Genomic DNA, 7,249 nt, shown 5'->3' with positions numbered 1-7,249 from the left:
ATTCAGTCACATGATCGTGGCTTGCAATAACATGGAGTTACTTCCTGTATGCTATGTTCACTTACTGTACCTTTCATTTATCTATTTATTTGTTTATTATCTATTTATCCATCTATTTATACAACTATTGTCTTGTTTATTTACTGATCAGTTTATTAAATTTTATATTATTCTACTTCCCTATTTATATTATAGAAAAATGTCTATGTAATGTTTTAATCTCTTCTAGAGCAACAAATGGTGATATCCGCTGAGCTGTTACTTGTTATTAATAAATAGAAACAGTTTTAGCCACAAAATAAATAAAAAATGAATCACAAAAGAGGCTTTAAGACCCAGAATTCATAACAATATTATTATAAAAATGCTTCTAGGACGAGCAGAACGGCCATTAAAGACGTTTATAAACATAAAATAAGACATATATATAAGAATTTCACTTTGTAAGATATTCAGCAAACTTGAGAACCGTGCAGGGCATTGACTGAGCAACAAGAAGGACTCTCACGGCGCTTTAGGACATGTAACATAACCAGCAAACTTGAGAACCGTGCAGGATATTGACTGAACAACAAGAAGGACTTTCATGGCCCTATAGGACACCTGTGTACGAAAAACCATGTACGACACTAGAAGGATACTCTAAGACACTCTAGAATAGGATACCTTCTTGAATAGAATATCAAGTCGAAGTAAAATTCACAGCTGAAGAAAATCACAAAAACCAATATCTAGGACCTCCCACAGAGGCAAAGGATCTTAAGGACCTCACAGGGCTTGTGGCATCTCACTCCCCCCTCCCTTCTATCTCTCTCTCTCTCTCTCTCTCTCTCTGACGCGTGGCGATCCTGTGATTACTCGAATGCCTGTCACCTTGTCTAGAAGTAATTCAAGAACTTTCATCTTCGTCTGAGACATCAAGGACCTCTCTCTCTCTCTCTCTCTCTCTCTCTCTCTCTCTCTCTTACACACATACTTAAGTTGGTTGCTAGTGCCATTTTTGCTGTCCCTTATTTCGTAAGGTTTAAATATAACCGTATGTGTGCGTGTGTTGCTTGTGCGTGTCTGTTTGTATGTGTGTCTGTGTGTGTGCTTAACCATGTGTATACGTGCTTGTATGTGTCCATGTGTGTATGTGTCCGTGTGTGTACTTAATCCTGTGTGTAGGTGTCCGTGTGTGTACGTATACGTGCGTGTACGTGTGTTTGTGTACGTGCCTGTATGTGTCTGCGTGTGTACGTGTCCGTGCGTGACTACCCCATCTGATTAACATCCCAATATAAAGCCAACTTGGACAGTTAATCTAGAAATAATGAAAGTGCAAAATGTTTTTAAAAAATTCAAATTAAGAATTCAACTCTACTTTTGGCCGTACCCAAAAACATCACTGCATACTAACTCTCTCTCTCTCTCTCTCTCTCTCTCTCTCTCTCTCTCTCCTCTCCCAAGTGGCCCGAGTAGCAACGAGTGCAGTTGCCGGCAGACCTGTCAAAGGGGATGACTAGCTGTGATTGTTACGCCAGTTTTAGTGGCCAATGAATCAATCAATCAACTTGCTGTGATGACGAAATACAGTGACTTTGGGCGCATGCGTCACTGCAACTACTGTACTTCCTGAAGCTGTATTGTGGAAATAGAGTTTGTTATAATAATCATTGATTATTTACTTTAAAATTCTTATTGTCTTTCTTTTTAAATTCGCGAGTTGTGAAATTACACAGTTTTCTAAAAAAAAAAACAATTATTATTTAATTAAAATTCTCATTGACTTTCTTATCAAATTGCCAGGTTATGACATTAGACGGGTTTTTAAAATACTGATTGATTATTTATCGGAAAACCTGATTCGTTTTATTATCAAATTGCCAGGTTTTGACATTAGACAAGCTTTTAAAATACTGACTGATTATTTACAAAATAATCTGATGGGCTTTATTATCAAAATACCAGGTTGTGAAATCAGACAGAGTGTCTTATAATAATTACTGATTACCTTCTTAAAATTCTTATTGACTTTATTATATTGCCATGTTGTGAAGTTAGACAGAGGTTCTTAAAATTCTGACTGGTTATTTACCAAAACACCTGATTGATTTCATGAATAAACTGTCATGTGCTGCAAGAAATCAAGTTGGTCTATACTCTGGCCAAGGGAAAAGAGAAGACAGAAACTGAAAAACTGAAAAACTCCAATGAATTACGTTTTTTCGAAGTTTTTAGAAGTTATTTCGAAGTTGCCACTGGTTGGGAATCAAAGAATCAAAGAATTCCAGTAAATGTAGTATTTTTCGGTGCCTTTTTCAAGTATTTTGAAGTCCCCACTAGTTGGGAAACATAACCAAAAAGAATTCCAATAAATGAAGTTTTTTCGAAGTTCCCACTTGTTGGGAAACGTAAGAAACAAAAATTTCAATAAATGAAGATTTTTCAAAGTTCCCAGTGGTTGGAAAGCACAAGAATTAAAAAAACAATAAATGAAGTTTTTTCGAAGTTCCCACTGGTTGGAAACCACAAGAGGAGAAAAATTTCAACAACTGAAGTTTATTCGAAGTTCTAACTAGTTGAAAACCACAAGAACCAAAACTAATTTCAATAACAGAAGTTTTTTCGAAGTTCCCACTGGTTGGAACCCACAGAAACCCAAAATTCTAATAAATGAAGTTTTCCGAAGTTTTTTAAAGTTCCCACTGGTTTGAAGACACAAGAACTGAAAAATTATAATAAATGAAGTTTATTTGAAGTTCTGTCGAAGTTCCTACTGGTTGGCAACGACAAAAAAAAAATAAAATAAATGAAGTATTTTCGAAGTTCCACTTCTTGGAAACTATAAGAACCAAAGCAACAATGAGGACATATTAATAAAATGATGCATCTGCAGTTGCTGTCTTATCACCTCCTGTCTGAAAAATTCCTGAGAAATTCTTGCCAAATCATCTGGACGTCAGACAAATTCTGTAACAGCCGGTTGCTGTGTCGTTATCAAGAGCAGTTTGAATGATAATGACAACAGTTTTTAATATATCATTAACCCTTACAGTTGTCTTATCGCTTCCTGTCCGAATAATTCTCGAGAAATTCTTGCCAGATTATCTGGAAGTCAGAATAACTCTGTACCAGAAGATTACTGTACTGTTATCAAGAGCAGATTTGAATGATAATTACAGATGTTTCTAATATTTAATTGATTCTTACATCCTAACATTTATATAATTACAAATGTCTTTCATATATTAATTTGCACATCCTAATATTTATTTGCACATTTATGTAAGATAATCAACGGAATTATTGACATCGGAATTCTTTGTGTAGAGACTGACAAGTTTCAAAGATTATTTATACAAATGATGATACATCACTTGAGAAATGTTTTGTTGGCTTCAGTGCTTCAATGGTTGTGCAATTTGGTGTGTTGTTGTTATGGAAAACAACAAACAACAACAACAACAACAATAATAACAATAATAATAATTGCCATATTATTATTATTATTATTAAATTACTATAAAAAATAATAATAGTAATCACAATATTTATAAAGAATATTATTACAATTATTAAGGTCGTTTATGCTTTTATGGTTCGAGCAATAATAATAATAATAATAATAATAATAATAATAATAATAATAATAAAACTTTCATGTTCATTTATTCTGTTATGGTTCAAGCAAAGCAGTTGTACTAATAATAATAATAATAATAATAATAATAATAAAATAATAATAAAATAATAATAATAATCTCGCACACCTTTTACTGCCATTCCTCGTTTTGATCAAAACAGGGTCACGGAATAAAGAAAAAAAATTACATAAATAGAGATAATTAAAGGAACAAGGGCCCCAAATAGCACAGAAATCTACAGAGCAAGAATTCCTGAACCACAAGATAACAGAATTAGCTTTTCCCTTTCTCTCTCTCTCTCTCTCTCTCTCTCTCTCTCTCTCTCTCTCTCTCTCTCTCTCTCTCTCTCTCTCTCTCTCGCTGTAAACCGACTCTCCACCAGCAAGCAACAAGAGCGATTTTCAGGTTGGACCGACATAGATTCAAGAACCCAACGGGACATATTATAAACACACACACATCGCCTTGGCCAGGGAACACTGTTTCCCATGCCAGCTTCTGCTGCTGCTGCTTTTCTGCTGCCCCCACACACACTCAGCAGAAGAAGCGGCAGCAGCGGAGGAGGGGTGTAGCACAACCTCTACTAGGAGGTGGGCACCGTCTCTATACCTAGCCGAAACCATCCGGCCCACAGGTGTGTGAGTTTGTACTTACCCCGTTCAGTGAAATCGGCGGAAGTTGGAATGGAAGAAGAGCAGGAGATATGACATCATTGAATCACTACGAGGGCCTCCTAACGCTTTCCTTTTTTTTTAAGTAAAGAGATCCCACAGGGCGAGAGTTAGGGGCCTCCTCCGTTATTTCCCCCCGCGGCGACACATGACACACGCACACTACCGCATTCACGAAGGGAGAAGACCTTGCGGGAAGGCTTGGGTAGGGCCAACTGAATCTGCTGCGCCCCCGAGGGTACCGTTTCGTGCGCGAGCCCCTTTGGCCAACTGGAGGAGGCTCGGGGACTATGCCAAAACTGGGGCATGTTATTTTGGGCGCTCGGGCACGGCGTGGCCTGCCAGCTAGCTATCTATCTACCCAGCCAGCTTGGTAGGTAGGTAGGTAGCTGCTGCCTTCGTGCCACAGTAGAAGAGCGTTTCTGGGGGTAAAGGTGTTTTCTGAGGGTTTGCTAGAGATCTGATCTCCCCTGGGGTAGGGGCCGGGGGCGGGGGGGTCATATGGCAGCCATAGCGGAAGGAGGAAAGGTGCAGATACCTTGTTTTGACTGCTATACTGCCTCAAATGACCAGTGTTTGATTAGCAAAATATCAAAAATGATCTTCCTTTTTCGTGAAGATTAAAAAACTGATCCATTTGAATCCGTGCTTTTCGGAAAGACGTTTTTCGGAAAGATAAATAATGATTATGTTATATTGCCTGCATTAAATGACCAGCGTTTCATGAGGAAACTTTTAAAAACCTTCTTGCATATTCTGTAAAGATTTAAATAATGACAATTTTAACCTGCGTTTTTCGTTATGATTTTAACCAAAAGCTTAGAATTTAGAGTAAGAAAGGTACCAAGAATTTGTAAAATTTTACCTTCTTGATCTTGGGAAACTAATCAGAGAGAAAACGCCAGTTAGCAAACAGAAGTTCAACCACAAACAATCGAGATTCGAAAGCTTAAGCCGGGTAATTGTTACTTCCTATTAGCAATTTAAAAAATGTAATTTTAAAACGACTATTCTGAGAACATTACATAGATATGTAACTGTTAACCTTCGAATAGTAATAAAAAACAAAGTAATTTTAAAGCGATTATCTTGAGAACATTATGTAAATATGTAACTGTTACCTTCAATTAGTAATAAAAATAATAAAGGTAATTTTGGCAATTTAAGAAAACGTAATAATTTTACACTACTTTCACAGATACATTTATTCAAATTACCTTATCTTGAGAACATTATATAAATATGTAACTGTTACCTTTGCTTCATAAGAGAATATAATCCTAAAAATACCTCAGGTAACTTAAGAAAAACGTAATGATTTTATGATACCCTCGATAATACACAAATTCAAATTATCTTTTAAAAATCAACTGAAGAGAGAACAATTTACATTTAAAGCTCTGAATTACACCACAAATCAAAGTTTATTATGGCTACAGCCGCCTGATTTATATTCGACAAAAACAAATAAATAATAAAGTTTACGAACATCGAATTTCATCGACGCTTTCAGAGTTCCTCCGTCGATTTTCATTTGTCGAATAGGTGAACAGAAAAATTTACATTTAACCTACGACCTCCATCGCCTAATTTACATTCGACATAAAAAATAATAAATAGTCAAGTTTACGAACGTCAGATTTAATCGACGTTTTTGAGAATTCCCCCGTCGATTTCCAGCTATCGAATAGGTAAGGTAATGCGAGTATGTGCATTTCGTAACACGGAAAGACACCATGTGCTTGTTGAGATCGAGGCACCTTGACAAAACGCCGCCACTCGAGACTATAAGAGCCGAGTGTCATACCTCCTTGTGTCTTTGGGAACTCGAAAATCTGTCTCTCCGACATTGAATTACGTCTTTTAAGTTATAGACAGACACTTAGAGCTTCGTCTTGTTAAATTCGGCAACTTATTGACAGTTGAATACCCATAAAGATAAAAAGAGAGATTTATAACCATTTTTAACCCGTGGGAGTATTCAGAGATTTCTGTTACTGGGACCCCATGTGACACTGAGACAGAGGAGGCTCCCATATTATGCGGTCGTACTCTCTCTCTCTCTCTCTCTCTCTCTCTCTCTCTCTCTCTCTCTCTCTCTCTCTCTCGTTTACACAAACTCACAAATTCTCTCTCTTTCTTGTACCATACTCTATTTTACTATTTTAAAAGACCTTAAACTCAAAAGGGATCGAGAGACAGAGAATGAGAAGAATTAGAGGAGGAAATGGAGGAAAAGAGAGGAATTTGGGAAACTCTCACTCTCGGGCAAAAAATGTACGGTTATGAGGAAGAGGTGAATGAGATCTAGTATGGGAGAAATGAATTTGAAGAAATTATGAAATGCAGTGGGTGTGTGATACAGAGAATGGGACGAGAGAGAGAGAGAGAGAGAGAGAGAGAGAGAGAAGAGAGAGAGAGAATATATATATATATATATATATATATATATATATATATATATATATATATATATATATGTATGTATATATATATATATATATATATATATATTATATATAATATATATACCGTATATGAGAATGAGAGAGAGAGAGAGAGAGAGAGAGAGAGAGAGGAGAGAGAGAGAGAGAGAGAGAGAGTGCTTTTGTGCAAACGGGTGCAAACGGGGAGAGGGAAAGGGAAGAGACAGTTTGTACGTGTACAAACAGAGAGAGAGAGAGAGAGAGAGAAAAATTATATATGTATATATATATATATATATATATATATATGTATATATATATATAAAATATATATTATATATATATATATATATATTATATATAACATATATTCTATATATATATATATATATATATATATATATATATATATATATATATATATATTTATATATATTATATATAACATATATTCTATATATATATATATATATATATATATATATATATATATATATATATATATATATATATATATTATTTATAA

At 35.3% G+C, this 7,249-nt stretch overlaps 1 protein-coding gene across 17 annotated transcripts in view; it reads right to left on the bottom strand.

Moving 5' to 3' along the window:
- The window catches only part of LOC136845355 (early endosome antigen 1), a 190,661-nt gene extending 185,981 nt beyond the window's left edge, over window positions 1-4,680 (bottom strand). For 16 of the 17 annotated variants that reach the window (XM_067115616.1, XM_067115610.1, XM_067115618.1 and 13 more), the window contains exon 1: window positions 4,281-4,569. The gene's annotated coding sequence lies outside the window, so the exon portion shown is untranslated. Of the gene's footprint in view, window positions 1-4,280 lie in introns of all 17 variants that reach the window. The other variant, XM_067115625.1, reaches the window with a different exon arrangement.
- Window positions 4,681-7,249: the final 2,569 nt, after the last annotated feature.

This window comes from Macrobrachium rosenbergii, chromosome 13, assembly GCF_040412425.1.
Source record: "Macrobrachium rosenbergii isolate ZJJX-2024 chromosome 13, ASM4041242v1, whole genome shotgun sequence".
NCBI lineage: Eukaryota > Metazoa > Arthropoda > Malacostraca > Decapoda > Palaemonidae > Macrobrachium > Macrobrachium rosenbergii.
The sequence above is the reverse complement of the archived record's forward strand: the minus strand, read 5'-3'. Positions and strand labels throughout refer to the sequence as shown.